Source organism: Manis pentadactyla, chromosome 16, assembly GCF_030020395.1.
Source record: "Manis pentadactyla isolate mManPen7 chromosome 16, mManPen7.hap1, whole genome shotgun sequence".
In the NCBI taxonomy this organism is placed as follows: Eukaryota; Metazoa; Chordata; class Mammalia; order Pholidota; family Manidae; genus Manis; species Manis pentadactyla.
Window position 1 is genome coordinate 35,596,316 of NC_080034.1, and position 16,785 is coordinate 35,613,100.

The 16,785-nt window shown below is 47.8% G+C and overlaps 1 pseudogene; it reads right to left on the reverse strand.

The window, feature by feature from the left end:
- Positions 1-11,673, reverse strand: part of LOC118927626 (phosphatidylinositol 3,4,5-trisphosphate 3-phosphatase TPTE2-like) — a 47,507-nt pseudogene extending 35,834 nt beyond the window's left edge.
- Positions 11,674-16,785: the final 5,112 nt, after the last annotated feature.

Sequence of the window (16,785 nt, forward strand, 5' to 3'; positions counted from 1 at the left end):
GAGATCTGGGAATGAGAGGGAACATACTCTTGAGAGATATGAAGGGTACCGTGGGGGGTCGAGGACCCCCCGTAGTAAACTGAGGCTGTGACTCCGGTGGCCCATTGAGGGTCCCAGGGATCAGGGATTGATAAGGAGAATGAGCTGTTGGGATATTTTATGAAACAGTTGGAGGAGTAATATTGTGGGTACCGAGAGTCACCCATGTAGTGAATGGCGCAAGACCAGTAGGGACATCCCCCATAGGTGTCTGGCCACTGCCTGCATGAGGCTTGTTTTTGGTCATAGAGGAAGCAGAGGTAGGGAGTGAAAAGGGGGCTGCTAGTGAACACTTCGGTGGAGGGAGGAAAGTGAAGGTACAAAGGCTCGGAGCAGCCTTTTAGAGGGCAGTCTGATGTGGTAATGAGGGCAGTGGTTTTTGTTTGATGCTGTGTGTAAGTCTGTCTGACCTTGAATCGCCATACAAAGGAGGCTGAGGTGATGGGGAAGATGATAGAAATGAGGAACGAGAGCGAGAGAGCAGTAAAGGAAGAAAAGGTCATGACTCAGGTATGGATGGCAAAGGGGGTGAACGGGAGATGCGGAGTTTCAAGGGATCAGAGGGATGAGGCGTGGTAGAGTAGACAGCGTCTTGGGCTGTATCCGAAGGACTCTGGGTTGTGACCGATGGGTCTTGGGTGTCCAGAGAAGGTGGGTCCTGGTTGTTTGGTTTTAACCTGGAGATATGAATCCAAGGGGTGACAGAGTTATCAGGCAGTGAGAGCTTAGCAGCCGAGGGGGTGCAGAGAATGACTGCGTGTGGACCTTCCCATTTTGGGGTGAGAGGGGGCTTATTTTCTGGAGGCTTATAAAACACTAGTTGACCGGGTCATAAGACAGGAGGGTTTTGGGAAGCGGATGGATCCGGGAGGAGCCAATCCTGATATTTCCATAATTCGGTGGGGAGGAGAAAGAGTAGCGGAAGGGCCATGTTGGGAGGAATTGGTCCTTTGTGGGGAGGGAGCCCCGGGGGTAAAATTGGGCTGCCATACATGATCTCAAAGGGTGACAAGAAGGAAGGTTTCTTTGGGAGGGCCCGAATGCGGAGTAGAGCTAAGGGAAGTAAGCGAACCCAGTCAAGTTGTAATTCTAGAGATAGTTTGGTCAGGATGTCTTTTAGAGTCCTATTGGCTCTTTCTACTTTTCCTGAAGCCTGTGGTCGATAAGGACAGTGTAGATGCCAGGGGAGTGAGAGCGACTTGGAGAGGTTCTGAATGATTTGGGCAGTGAACTCAGGGCCGTTATCTGATTGGAAGGAAGTGGGCATCCCGAACCTAGGGAAGATCTGGGTGAGGAGGATAGAGGCAACCGCGGAAGCTCGTTTGTTAGTGGTGGGGAAAGCTTCAACCCATCCTGAAAATGTATCTACCAACACGAGTAGGTATCTGGTATGCCGTACGGGGGGCATGTTAGTGAAGTCTATTTGCCAATCTGCGGCGGGCACATTACCCCTTGCTTGATGAGCCTGGAAGGGTCGGGCCTTGACGGGGGTATTAGGGTTAGTGCCTTGGCAGGTGGTGCACCTGCAGGTGATTTGGTTAAGTAGGGTTTTGTCTGCAGGAGAGAGAGAGAAAAAGGATTGTAAAAAATGGATCAAGGATTGGGGGCTAGGATGGAACATATCGTGTAAGAAGCGGAAGAGAAACTCTATCCTGGGAACAGAGGGTGTCTTGTGATAAGGCTAAAACTGCAAGGGCAGATGGATCGTTGTCTGGTGCATCTTCTGATAGGGCAACCGACCGGGCTACTCTGTCAGCTTTGTTGTTACCCCTTGTAATGGGGGAGTCATCCTTTTGATGTGATTTGCAGTGGACTATGCCCAGTCGGTGTGGGAGTTGTGAAGCCTCTATAAGTTTGGTAATTAAGGCTGAATTAGTGATGGAATTTCCTTTTGTGGTGAGGAGGCCTCATTCCCTCATTCTTTCCATACTGCCGCATGGGACAAGAGAATGTGGAATACGTATTTGGAGTCATTGTACAGTGTGAGAGATGTGTCCCGGGCTAGAGTGCAAGCTCTGGTGGCCGCAATGAGTTCGGCCTGTTGGTTGGTTGTACCGGGGGTAGGGCTCGTGCCTTGATGATGTCTTCGAGGGAGACTACTGCGTATCCTGCGTAGTGGGTGCCCTCATGTTTAAAGGAGGACCCATCAGTAAACCAGATGAGGTCGGAGTGTGAGAGGGCTCCTTCAGAGATCGTGGAGTGGCACGGAAGGAAGTTGTGAAGGGCTTCCAGGCAATCATGCAAGGGAGTATGAGGAGAGCAGGGTAGAGGAAGAAGAGTGGCCGGATTCAGGGGCGGTCAGGGGAGGACAGAAATGTCTGGATTTTGGAGGAAAGAGGACAGTAAGGTCAGGAGTCTGGAGGGAGGGAGAGTCTGTAAACTTTTGTAGGTTAAGAGATCCTTTAGGTGATGTGGGGACAGAATGGTAAGGGGCGCCCCGAATGTCAGTTTATGAGCTTCCCTCTGCAAGAGCTGTCCAGCGGCTAATGCCCGTAGGCAGGGGGCCCATCCCCGAACTGTGGGGTCTAATTGCTTGGAAAGATAAGCTACTGGGGCAAAGGATGGGCCATAATATTGGCCTAGGACTCCTAGAGCTTGACTGGACCTCTCATGAATGTATAATGAGAAGGGCTTTGACAAATCAGGAAGATGGAGAGCTGGGGCTTCCACAAGGGCTTGACAGAGCTTATTGAAGGAATATCGGGGTGAGGAGGATAATGGTTCTTCAGGGGGGCCCTTGCTGAGGTCATATAGGGGTCTTGCCAACAGGGAGAAGTTAGGGATCCACACTCTAAAATACCCAGCCAGGCCTAGAAAGGAAAGGATTTCTGTCTTGGTTTTGGGAACGGGCAGGTCAGAGAGGAGTCGTTTTCTGTCCAAGGTAATGGACTTTCTTTGTTGAGATAGAAGGAATCCGAGGTAAGTGACAGAAGGGGAAGAGATTTGAACTTTGACGGGGGATACCCGGTAACCTCTGGAAGCTAGAAGGTTAAGTAGGGAGGCAGTGTCAAGTTGAGACTGTTCCCACGAGGGACTGCAGAGTAGAAGATCGTCCATGTATTATAATAAGGTGGACTCGGAGTGATCATGATGAAACTGTTTGAGGTCCTGAGCTAGGACCTGTCCAAAAATATGGGGACTATCTCGGAAACCTTGTGGCAAAACTGTCCAAGTGAGTTGTTCAGAATGTCTTGTGTATGGGTCCGTCCAGGTGAAGGCGAGAAAATCTTGGGAGGAGGGGTCCAGAGGGATAGAAAAATGCGTCCTTGAGATCTAGGACTGAGAAGTGGGAGGCCGAGGCAGGGATCCACGATAAAAGGGTGTATGGATTTGGAACTAAGGGATGGATAGGGACGTTGGCCATGTTAATGAGGTGGAGATCTTGGACTAGGCAGAAAGATCCATTGATTTTTTTAACAGCTAATATGGGGGTATTAAACAGAGAGTGAGTGGGTCTGAGGTAATTTATGTTTAAAAGGTCCTGAATGATGGGTTGGAGGCCTATGAGGGCCGAAGTGGTTAGGGGGTATTGGGCCTGACAGATATACTGTGAGGGGTCCCATAATTTAATAGAGGTAGGAGGACATAGAGCCATGGAGGGACTTGTAATGTCCCAGACCTTGGGATCTACAGGGTGTATGAGGGCGAAACTGGAGCTTTCATCAGATAGAGGGGGGTCATCGGCTATGAGGGCCATCAGACAGGGGGTACTGGGGGCTGTGGGAGTGGATATAGTTATGGAAACATGGAGGAGAGAAAGGATGTCCCATCCTAGTAAAGGGATGGGACACTGGGGCATAACCAGGAAGGAGTGGGAAAAAGGTATGGGATTGTCCTGGATTGTGCATAAAATGGGAGGGGTTTTCAATGGGAAGGTCTGTTTTCCTCCTACCCCGACTATAGGAGTAATGGTTGGCATGGTAGGGCCCCAGTATTCTCGCAAGACTGAGAAGGTGGCTCCTGTATCTAGGAGGAAGGAGATGGGGCGACCGTCTACTGTTAAAGTAACCCTGGGCTCCTGTTTGGTGATGGAAGTGGTCGAGCGAGAAGACCCCGGGCCCCGTCAATCCTCCTCCACCAGTCCCACTATGGCAAGCTTAGGATGGGTGTTGTTCGTCCAGTCTCCCCTTCGGGTGGTTGGGCAATCAGACCCCCAGTGGCCCTTTTTGTGGCATCTGGGGCATGGGGTGGTAGGAGGTCTGGGGGAGGGGCATGCCCTTGACCAATGTCCTTCTTTTCCGCACTTGAAACAAGCTCCTGGGGGGGGCTTGTTTGTGGAGGGGGGCCCAGGTTGTGGTTTTATCAGCTGGGCCAACATCTGAAAGTTGGCCTGATCAGCTTTTTGTTTACGGCATTCTTTCTCCTCCTCGCGGTTATGGAAGACTTTAAAGGCCACTGTTAGGCTCTCAGTCTGTGGGGTAGCGGGGCCCTGATCTAACTTTTTGAGTTTAGCTTTAATGTCGGGGTAGCTCTGAGCTAGGAAGTATGTCATAAGGACATGTCTTCCATCAGGCGTTTATGGGTCTAGGCTGGTATACTGTAATAGGGCTTGGGTGAGTCTATCTAGGAATTCGGAGGGAGTTTCTTCCTTTTTTTGAATTATGTCCTGGAGCTTTTGAAAACTGACTATTTTATGAGCTGCCTTTTTCAGACCTGCTATTAAGCAGGAGGCGAAAATATCCCGAGAGCGGAGCCCTACAGCAGTGTTATAATCTCAGTGTGGGTCTTGTTCGGGGACAGCGGTGCGGCCAGTAGGATAGGTAGGGTCAGTCCTGTGGGTTTCAGTAGCGTGTGTTTGGGCAAAGTCCCAAACTTGTCTGCGCTCTTCAGGAAGGAGGGTATTGGCCAGGAGCATGAAAATGTCATGATGTGTGAGGCTGTAAGACTGGAGGGTCCATTGAAACTCCCTGATATATGTCATGGGATCAGTGGAAAAGGAACCAAGGTGTTTTTCAAGTTGGGCTAAGTCCCCTAAGGAGAAAGGTACGTGAACGTGCATGATGCCTTCGGGTCCCGCCACCTCTCAGAGGGGGGCGATAATTTGGGAGGCCCCCGGGATCGAGTCTGAGGGGGACTGAAGGGTTCCGGCTCAGTCTGTGGGGGAGAAACAGGTGATGTAAGCAAAAACGGAGGAGGCCCCCGGGACCTAGTTAAAGGGGGCCTTAAAGGCTCAGGCTCAATCCGTGGGGGAGGGGCAGGTGAGGGGGGCGAAGGCAGAGGAGGTGAGATGGGGGAGGAGATGGTGGGAGAGGAAGGGGGAAGGGCTGTTGTAGGAGAAGAAGGGGAAGGGAGTGGGTGGGAGGCTTCTGCAGGGGAGGAGGTGGAGGCGGCAGCGACTGCAGAAGAGGGCAGAGGGGTTGTAGGAGGGGGAGGGGCTGAAGGAGGAAGCCTGTATGGCGGAGGTTCGTCGGCCGGGTCAAAGGTAATCGAAGAGGGACTGGGAGTGTTTGGAGGGGAGGGAGGCAGCCTGCAGGCTAGGAGAACTTGGGGCGGGGAACAGGCGGTGCAGAGGCAGGGATTTTGAGCTAGGAGACGAAAAGCCTTGATATAGGGAATCTCCTTCCATTTTTTCAGGCACTGGCAGTAGTTAAAAAGATCGCGAGTGACGTTAGGATCAAGAGTTCCCCCTGCAGGCCATTGGTTGTGATTGTCTAGGGGGTATGTCGGCCAATCTTGGGAGCAGTATTTACGGAGAAGTTTTGGTTTTATATCAGGCGTCAGGGAGAGGGTGGCTAGATACTTGAGCAGGCATTCAAGAGGTGAGCTTTCAGGGAGGGATGAGGAGGCTCCCATGGCTAAAGGACAGAGAAGGAGACAAACAGGGGAAGACGAACGGAGACCCTCGGACTGGGAGCAGACGGCAAGGAGACAAAGGGCGTCCCCGATGATCCTTGGGGGTCTGCGGAAACTCGTATACGAGTCGGAATTTCTTAGGAAGTGTGGGTCGTCACCCAGACTTCTCTAAGAAGGCAGAGTGCCGGAGTCACGAGGAACCTGGTACTAGGAATTTTTGGCGGAAGGAACAGAAGGAGGAGGGGGAAAAAAGGGAGCGTTCTCATCCACAAAGGAGTCACCTCGTTTATGGCTGTTGGAGGAGGGGCCTGAGGGTCCGCCGCAGCCGTGAAGGCCTGAGGCGGGGAGAGTTCCCTCCTCGTCCCCAAGCGTCAGGGCCTTGCTGGACGATCACGGTCAATGGCGCTGCAATAGCTTGGGGAAGAGCGGCCCGCTCGGGGGAAAACTTACCCAAAGGCCAGAGAGGAGTGGTGAGTGTGAGGAGTCAGCGCCGGAAAAAGAGGACAAGGGCAAGCTGCTGCTGGTGTCTGGGGAAGACGGGGCCCAGTTGGGGTGTCCCGTCTCCCGGGTTTCGGCACCAAAATGAAAGGAAGGAGCGACACACAGCATCAATTCACCAGAGAGTTCCACTTTATTGGGGAAAAGTACTAGGTTATATAGGGAGGGACATAAGCTGATTGAGGTGTCACTTCTATGGGGCTGGTGGCTATTGGCTAGGTGCTGGGATTGGGGGGGCGAGAGGTGATTGGGCCTCGGGTGGCGCTGGTGGGAACCAAAGATCCGGAAGAGAAGCAGGAAGTTTGCCATCTTACGGGTGGGGGCCCTTCAGAAATGGATCAAAGACCTGAGTGTAAATCATGAAACCATAAAACTCTTAGAAAAAAATATAGGCAAAACTCTCTTGAATATAAACATGAACACCTTCTTCATGAACATATCTCCCCGGGCAAGGGAACAAAAGCAAAAATGAACAAGTGGGACCATATCAAACTAAAAACCTTCTGTATAGCAAAAGACACCATCAGTAGAATAAAAAGGCATCCTACAGTATGGGAGAACATATTCATAAATGACATATCCAATAAGGGGTTGACATCCAAAATATACAAAGAGCTCATGCTCCTCAACAAACAAAAAGCAAATAATCCAATTAAAAAATGGGCAGAGGATCTGGACAGACACTTCTCCAAAGAAGAAATTCAGATGGTCAAAGGCACATGAAAAGATGCTCCACATCACTAATCATCAGATAAATGCAAATTAAAACCACAATGAGATATCACCTGACACCAATTAGGATGGCCACCATCCAAAAGACAAACAACAACAGATGTTGACAAGGATGTGGAGAAAGGGGAACCCTCCTACACTGCTGGTGGGAATGTAAATTAGTTCAACCATTGTGGAAAGCAGTATGGAGGTTCCTCAAAAAGCTAAAAATATAAATACCATTCGGCCCAGGAATTCCACTCCTAGGAATTTACCCTAGGAATGCAGCAGCCCAGTTTGAAAAAGACATATGCACCCCTATGTTAATGGCAGCACTATTTACAATAGCCAAGAAATGGAAACAATGTAAGTGTCTATCAGTAGATGAATGGATAAAGAATATGTGGCACATATACACAATGGAATATTATTCAGCCATAAGAAAACAAATCCTATCATTGGCAACATCGATGGAGCTAGAGGGTATTATGCTCAGTGAAATAAGCCAGGTGGAGAAAAACAAGTGCAAAATGACTTCACTCATCTGTGGAGTATAAGAACAAAGCAAAAACTAAAGGAACAAAACAGCAGCAGACACACAGAACCCAAGAACTGACTAACAGTTACCAAAGGGAAAGGGACTGGGGAGGATGGGTAGGAAGGGAGGGATAAGGGGAAAAGGGGGCATTACGATTAGCACACATAATGTAGAGGGAGGGAGGGAGCACAGGGAAGGCAGTATAACACAAAGACAAGTAGTGATTCTATAGCATCTTACTGCACTGATGGACAGTGACTGTAATGGGGTATGTGGTGGGGACTTGATAATGGGGGGAGTCTAGTAACCATACCATTGCTCATGTAACTGTATGTTAATGATACCAAAATAAAAAATAATAATAATAAAATAGATGTATGGAACCAGAAGAAAAACAGGCAGTTGTCACAATATTAAGGAAGTTACAAAGAGAGAAACTGCACTTTCACTTTATCATACAGAGGTGGACTGCTGACCAGGTTAATTTAATTATTACTCTGTCTGCTTCAACATCATGAGTTATTGTATTGTTAGTATGGGGAGAGGAAATCCCAAGGCAAAAACCTCTAAAAACCTAAATCAGTCAAAGGGAGAAATGAAGTTTAAAACCCATTTATTTCTCACAAACTGCAGTCCTGGGCCATCTTTCTCCTCTGCTCTGGAAAAAGCCAGCAGGCAAGCAAGCCAGCCCTCTCTTCTTCACCTCTCAGATAGAGATAAGCCCTCTGTTGCCCAGGTAATTACCCATTGATATGGAAATGAACTTCTCTCCACCCCTGAGGAAAGATGCAAATGCACTAAAGCCCTACTTCTTTTCACTTCTTAATGCCTGTTGGTATGCAGATGTACCAAAGCCAGGCAAGATATTCTGGAAATGTTACAATTTTACCCACAGGCTACCCCTCTAGAAATCTCGCCTTACAATTTACTCGTTCCCCCCTCTTTCGACAAATCTAGTAACATACAATAGCAACAGCAATAAAATCTTGATATCCTCAAACCAGAGGATTCAGGCCCTGCAGAGTAAGTAAATGTACTTTATAGCACAATCTCTCACTAAGGACAAAATATGTTTCTACACTTGTTTACTCATTCCTAACAACCATGCTAGATTGCTCACAAAACTTTTAACAAACATTAGACAAAGTCAAGCCTCTCTTTAAGCATTTTTTTATTGATAACAGCAACACAATCATTATTCTCAACCAGAGGATTCAGCTAGGTTCAAAGTCCTATGCAGATTAAGTCCAAAGTGAAAGGGTATCTCACCGCGACCCTCCTTACCCAGAATGACTCAGGAGACACGGGCCCACGCAAGAGACTTTATTATCTGAGAGACTGAGTGGCTGCCCCAGAGGGGGGGGAGAGAGAGAGAGAGAGAGAGAGGGAGCAGCAGAGAGAGCAGGGGGACAGAGAGAGCAGAGAGAGAGAGAGAGAGGGAGAGAGAGTAGGGGGACAGAGAGACAGAGACAAAGAGAGCAGTGAGACATACAGACACACAGAGACAGAGAGTGACAGAGACAGAGAGAGAGCAGCAGAGTGAGAGAGCCAGAGAGAGAAAAGGCAGCAGCGTGGTGCCTTTTATTGTGGTGGATCCGCTTGGCCTGTTGTTTTGGGGGAGGGTCGGGATGTTTAGAGATAAGGCGGGGTAAGCCCAGGCAAGCCCCAGGCAAGCCCAGGCATAATTCTCACAGGCTTATGTGCTTGGGACCATGGGGCAAATGGAGGATAAATTACTATATTCTTAGACAAAGCTTGTCCATTCCAGCCATCATGTGGCAGCTGCAGCCAGGGGGCACATCCAGGCCACAAGGACTGTAGAAGCAAATAACGGTGATTGTGGGGGACCAATTTGCTTTTATTCTAGGAATACACAGGAGGCCAGCTTGCAGGCCTTTTCCCCAAGGTGCCAGAAGAGCCAGCCATCTCCGGTCCATGCGTCAAAATGTCCAGGGCCATGTCCATTTTATTTCTAGTTGCTGCACTCATCTTTGCAATGCATGTCCAATAAAGTGAGTGCCTTGATTGCTCTCAATCACCAGTGACCGGCAGTAGGCTGTAAAGAGGTGCTCTAGGCCCCTCTTGGTGGTTTGCTGATCTACACAACATGCCGGGCACTCCTTCTGGGCTCAGCTGACTTCTTCAAAGGTCAATGGTAAGCCCCACCTACAGGCTACAGCCCACATTGTCTTTTGCCCCACATGCAACAAACACTGATGTAGCCATTGGGCCACATCAGAGGCAGACTCTCCTTCTAGCCAGTGCACCTGGACCAATGAGTCTGCTTCATTACTCCCTGGGGATGCCAAAGGCAAATGGCTAGTCACATAATATATGGTAGGTGTCTGTGCCACACCACTCTGTAGCCATTGGGTCCAGTCTCTCACCCACTCTGCAATGGGATAGGTGGCTATTATCTTGGTCAGAGCTTTTCCAGCGATGTACAAGGCATGGTACACAGCAGCCAGTTGCTTCTCTTTCAAGATGTACCAGACCTCTGCTCCTTTCCATTGTTGTGACCAGGCTCCAGCCAGCAGCAGAAGCAGCAGCAGTGGCAGAAGCAGTAGCCTTAGGTTCGGGCCACGGGTTGGGGTCGGGGCAGCCAGCAGCGGTGGTGGTGCCTCCACGACCACACGAGGTGTAGACACACATCCCTCGGCGTGAGCACCACTTCTCCCCATCATTTCTAGGGGCGGCCCTCCCAAAGGTTGCACCCATTATGACAGATTTCAGGTTCAGAGGAATCCGGCTGACTACGCCAGGTGTTAGTCTGGGGAGAGGAAATCCCGAGGCAAAATACCTCTAAAAACCTAAATCAGTCAAAGGGAGAAATAAAGTTTAAAACCCATTCATTTCTCACAAACTGCAGTCCTGGGCCGTCTTTCTCCTCTGCTCTGGAAGAAGCCCAAGCAAGCAAGCAAGCCCCCTCCCCTTAACCTCTCAGATTCAGACGCCCCTTGGTTGCCCAGGTAATTATCCATTAATATGGATATGAACTTCTCTCCACCCCGAGGATATGCAAATGAACCAAAGCCAGGCAAGATATTCTGGAAGTGTTACAATTTTACCCACAGGATTCCTATAAAAAGACACCTTTCCAGAAGATGGGAATGACATAGCAATAATACTTTCAAGTATGTAAGATCTAAATCAAATCCATCCTTCTTGTATCATCGTTTATTTCCTGAAACCATCCTTCTGAACAGCATGTCAAGATGCCTTTTTTGATAAGCCAGATGAAAAACTCCTATCAGAATGATAAGTCGTAGAAGTTGAAATAAAGTTGCCAGTCTGGGAATATCTTTAAGAACCTTAAAGTCATAAAAAATATAAACACTATCACCAGTAGAGTTACCACAATGACAGCATCTAAGGAGTTAAGTATATCAGAAAAATAAGATCGTATCCCTTCTACAAATACTCGAAGAAGAACATCCATTAAAAAAAACAAACCAATAGCTAAAGAAACTGAATGAAATTCCAAAGGACTATACATTGTGTTATCAGTGACAATTAGCTCTGTAATGATGAGGGACAAATCCACAAAAGTCAGCAAAACTCCAAATATTCTGAGTGTGAAAGATGATACAATTAAGTGCACAGTCCTCTTAATCACCCTATCATATGAATTAGGAAAATCAATGACTTGCATCACCATCATCAAGCTCGGAAAGTTGTTCTATTTTACTGTCATTCACGGCTCTAACACAGATTACTTTTTCCAACTCACTTGAGTCAGAGTTTACCCTGGAGATTCCCTCAGATGATTCTGCTGTCAATTCACTCAGCGCAGAGTTTTCATTGATGATGTCCTTATTGGTCGCTGATGTGAACTCATTCCAGTCAGAGACACTGAAGACATTCTGGCTAGAAGACACAGCAAGGCCTATTAGAGTCTTCTTATCTTCATATGAATTAGGAAAATTGATGTCTTCGTCACCATCATCGGGCTTGGAAAGTTGTTCCATTTTACTTTCATTGGCGTCTCCATCAGAGATTACTGATGTCGATTCATCTACATCATTCCCCTTGTTTTCACTTTTGTCAGAGGACCCTAAAGAGTCGCCCATAACTTTATATTTTTTTGGACGCATGAACCGGTGATACAAAGGGTCCTCCTTTCATCTCTACATGGTACTGTCTTGTGGCTGAATTTAATCTAGAATTAATCTGTCAATAGTCTTTATAGGTGAACAGGAACACCAGCTCATGCTCAGTGGGAATAGGAATTCCAAGCTCCCAGTCTTCTGCCTTTTTTTGTTCCAGAGAGGGGCCCAAAAACCAGGACAGGCCAAGGTAGAGATGGATTTCTGGGATCCCCTGTGCTCTGCAAGGCCAGGATCTGCTAACCTGATGCTCCGAGTTAGTACTGGAATAAGAACCCCAAACAACAGATTCCAGGTGGTAGTAGAGCGGGGAATACAATACACTTGGTTGCAGATGGCAGACTTAAAAATAGACACTGTTCTCCTTAAGATGGGGGTGGGGGTGCCAAGATCAAAGATCCCAGGGTAATCTCTGAGCAGACTGTCCAGCCTGTTAGTTTTTCTCTGGCATCCAAAGGAGGGCATTCTTCTTAAATACTCCTATTCTGAAGGTTACATTGAACTTTTGGCTTTCCCTTTCCCTCTGGCCTGGCGCGCTGGCTGCTCTCCTGGAAGCAAGTCCCGGCGGGACCGCGCACACCCGGTGCCCTGCCCTGGCCTGCGGGCCACCCTCTCCTGGCTGGAGGGGGCTGTTGGCCGAGGCCGCAGCGGCCACAGGCCCGCTCATCTCGGGGCCGCCTACAGCGCCTTCCACTGCTGGCTTCACAACTGCAGAGGTACTCGCTGCCTCGCGGACTCAGGCCGCGGCTCGGCGAGCCCCGACCGCCGGGCCTGCGAGGGGCTCAGTGCACAGCAGTCAGCGGCTACTATGTGGCTTCTACGTCCGCCGAGTTGCCGCACAAGGCTGCGGCGCATCCCTTCTGAGAAGGCCGGCGGGCCCCGCAACCCGTCCGAGAGGCCGCTCCCACCCCCGAGGCCCGTGGGACGCTGGCGGCCTGGATGCCTAATGTAACCCAGGTTCCCCCATGGGTATTTGAAATTCAGTCATTCTTTCAATGATCAAAATAACTGGAGTCTTGGTGAGGTTAAGTATTTTGCCCAAAGCCACATACTTCCTTAGTAGCAAAGCTGGGAATCAAACTCAGATCTACCTGACATCAAGTAATAGGATTTCCTCCACTGCAGGTCCATGCCTGAAATTCCACCAGCCACTTTTGCCAGGCCCTGTCATTAGAATGTAAGAGGTCCTGGAATGGTCCTATCTTAAGACATCATCAGGCAACACCTAAGGGCAAGCAGGAGGGAAGGACAGCAGAAGGGGGTGTGGAGCCTCTTGCAAAGAGGTGAAAGGGTGAAAGGAAATGAGGGATACATTTCCAGCTTTCCCAATCTGTCAGCCTCAGAGATCGAGTTGGACGTTGAGCCTCCTGAAATGCCTTCTGGGGAAGAGCTCTCCAGCATCCCTCTTCTGTAGGAGTACAGTTTTCTGGGGAAGGGAGTTAGGCACCAATGAGTTGGCTACATAGATGAAATCTTCCTGGGGGTGGTTTGGTCATTTCTATCAAGAGCTTTGCAAAAATGCTTAGTTTTTGACCCAGTCTTACTGTACAAACCTCCATGCTGAGCTTGGAGCACTGGATACATACAAATGTCCAGTAAATAAGTAAAAAAAGAGTATGTTACAAGCTGTAAGTAGAGATTGATCCCAAAGATACAGCTGTCTAGGGATTATGAGTGACTTTTATATTCCCAGTATTTGTCCTCATCTTTAATTCTTGTTACCTTTTGTCTTTAAGTAGAGAAATCCACTGTTCTTATCTCTCTGACATTCATCCACCTTCGTTCATAACTGCAACCTCAGTTCCTCTTTCTCAGTGCTATTGTATTCCTGCCCATGTATTCCAGGCAGGGTGGGTCCAAGACCTAGCTATGGACAATTAGAGTCCTCCTGGCTGGCCACAGTGATTGGTTCGGGGATGAGCACATGACTTGAACCAAGCCAATGGGATTCAGTCCTGAGACTTCTGTTGGAACTATTGGGAAAGAGAACTATTTTTCAGGGATATTTTGAAGCCAACAGGAGGTTAAGTCTGTTGGCAGTCATCCTGTTACCCAGCTCCCAGGCAGTCATACTGCTACCCAGGTCCCAAACAGGGGTGCCCCCTTCCATGGTGTGTGAAGTTTAGAGCTGAAGTCTTCCTCACCCTCAACCACAGCCTCTGAAATTCTACTGCCATTGCCCCTTTGTCTCATGTAGGCCTTCTAGACTCAAAGTTGCAATGCCCTTGGGATGTGTTGTCTGAGCTAATAAGTAAAATCAGAGTCCTCGTAGTATGGGGCTTGGTGAAAATAACAGCCAGGAAGGAACTAAGTCCCACTGGCTTTGAACTGAGATCTGGCTTGATGTGACAGGTTATTGCTGTTCAATATGCTCCTCTAACTTATTTTTATTGAAAGCTCCTAAAGGGATTTGAATTTATTTTTGAGTTAGGATGCTCCTCACTTTTCCTCCATTATGGTAAACATAGTGCTGGTTATGGGCTTAAAGAATTATACAAGTGTGATTTTTTGTTAAGAATGTGCTTTTCATTTTTCTTAGAACCTTTCTTACTTCTAAGCTACTTTTCAGTGTCCGACACCACGTTGGCAGAGACCAGCAGGAAAGGAAAGGGATTTTAAATTGGCAACCTGCCTGTTCTGGAGGCTGGAAGTCCAAGATCAAGGTGATGGCAGATTTTGTTCCTGGTGAGAGCCTTCTTCCTGGCTTGCAGATAACTGCCTTATTGCTGTGTTCTACATGGTGAGAGAGGGATGGTCTCACTGAATTTATAGGGAACTTGCCCCAAGTGGGGAATCCCCCTCCTTCCAGAGCAGCACTCATTTACTTCCTAATGCAGAGCAAATGATTGTTTTGCCCCCACTATGCCACTAAAACTGCTTTTCTAATGACCTCCTGGTTGTTAAATCCATTGATAATTTTGGTTCCCATCTTACTTGACCAAACAGCAATCTCTAGCCCAGTCAACCTCTCCCTAATTCTTGAAATGTTGCCTTGCTTTATTAGTTAGGGTTTCCAGAGAAACAAAACCAGTAAGACGTAGATAGGTAGGTAGGTAGATTGATTATAAGGAACTGACTCACACAGTTATGGAGGCTGACAAGTCCCAAGATCTGCAATTGGCAAGCTGGAGACCCACGAGTGTCAATGGCATAGTTCCAATCTGACGGACTACAGGCTAGCTAGAGACCCAGGAAGAGCTAATGTTTCAATCTGAATGCAAACACACCCAGAAAAAAAAAAATGATGTCCCAGTTTAAGGAAGGAAGGCCAGCCTTTTTGTTTTATTCAGGCCTTCAACTGTTTGGATGAGGCCTGCCCACGCTAGGGAGGGCAGTCTGCTTTACTCAGCCCACTGATTCAAATTTTAATCTCATCCAGAAATTCCCATCACAGACACACCTAGAATAATGTTTGACAAAATATCTGGGCACTTGATAGCCAGTCAAGCTGATACACAAAATTAACCATCACATTTGCCTTCTGCGATATACCCCCATTTATTTGCCTCCTACCCTTTCTTGGTCTCTGCAGGCTGCTTCCCTTGAATGTCAGTGGTACTCAGCATTCTGTCTTTGGTAATTTTCCCTTCAGCCTACTCTCCCTGGGGGATTTTATTCTCCCTTATGACCCTAATGACTATCTATCCAACCACAACTCCCATATTTGTATCATGAGCCCAGATCCCAACTCTGAACGTTCAACTCTATGTTGAGAAGCCACAAACTCTTTGTGAGTGATACCATATCTTCCATCCCATAGTAGTAGCTGCCTCATGTCCTGATGTGAGACGCAACTTCATAAGATTACTTAATAGAGCATTTCTTTTGTCACAAATGTCAACCATAATGCTTGAGCATACTTCAGAAAGGTTTTTCTACACTTCTGCATGAGAGATCTTGAATCAACAGCTCTTGCACTCCAGCACTTAGGCTTGCCCAGTTAGTGAATATTTGTCTTGACAACCAATTCAGTGAATGTTGGAATAGGTATGGGTCTGATTTCATGTGACACACTTAACGTGTGACAATTTGCCTTTGGACACTATAGAAGAATAAATTCTCAAGTCCACCTAATGACAATAGAATTCCTAAAAAAGCAGCTATCTAAGACCACTTTAATAACTTCCAAACACAGCTATGAAAGGTGATGTCCGGAAGACTATAAGGAAAATTAAAATTTGTGTGGACAATTAAGGGTAGCATACTAATTAGCATGTGTATGGACTTCGTAGCCACTCCATGCAACTCTTTTTGGCATCTTCAAACTCAAAAATCCCAAAATAGAACCCATGCTTGCCCAACATCTTCTCCCAAAATGTTTTCCTTTTCCTGAGTCATTCCAGTGAGCACTATCACTGAGATAATTGTCCAGGGAAGAAACCCAGTGATCACCCTTAACTCAGGCTCTAACATCTACTTCTTACCAATACACCTGCTCCCTGTGAAATCCTCTGCCTCTCTCCACCCCCACTTCCAGGGCTTTACTTAATTCAGATTCTCTAACCTCTTGCTTGGGTTGTTGGAATTGCTTTAGTGGCCTCCCTGGATCCTCTTGTCCTCCTCCCTCTAACCTGCCCTCCACACAGCAACCAGAGTGATCTCCCCAAAACAGAGGGAAATGTCATTCCCCCTGGTTATGACCTTCAATGGCTTCTCACTGTTTTTAGGAGAAGGTCTTTACTCCATAATAGGGCCTGAGCCGTTCTTCAGCCTCATTTTCTCCACTCCCACCAATTTGTATGGCCTTGGGCAAGCTACTTAATCTCTCATTGCCTCCACTTTTCATCTATAAGTGAAATTATAACTGGGTTGTTACAATGCTCAACAAATGTTACTGAGCAACTTTTAGCTGATACTCTAACTTGTCTTTCGGAACTCTACAATCGAGCCACACAGACTGCCTTTCACTTCTTCAGAGGCCATGCTTTCTCATTTCAATGCCTTCTCATTACTCTCTACCAAGACCACCCTTTCTTGTCCCCTCCTCAGCCCCCTCTCTACCAAGACCACCTTTTCTTGTCCCCTCCTTGTCCCCTCCTCACCTTTAACCTGGTAACCCCTAGTTGTCCTTCAGGTCTTAGCTCAGACGTCTGATGCTCC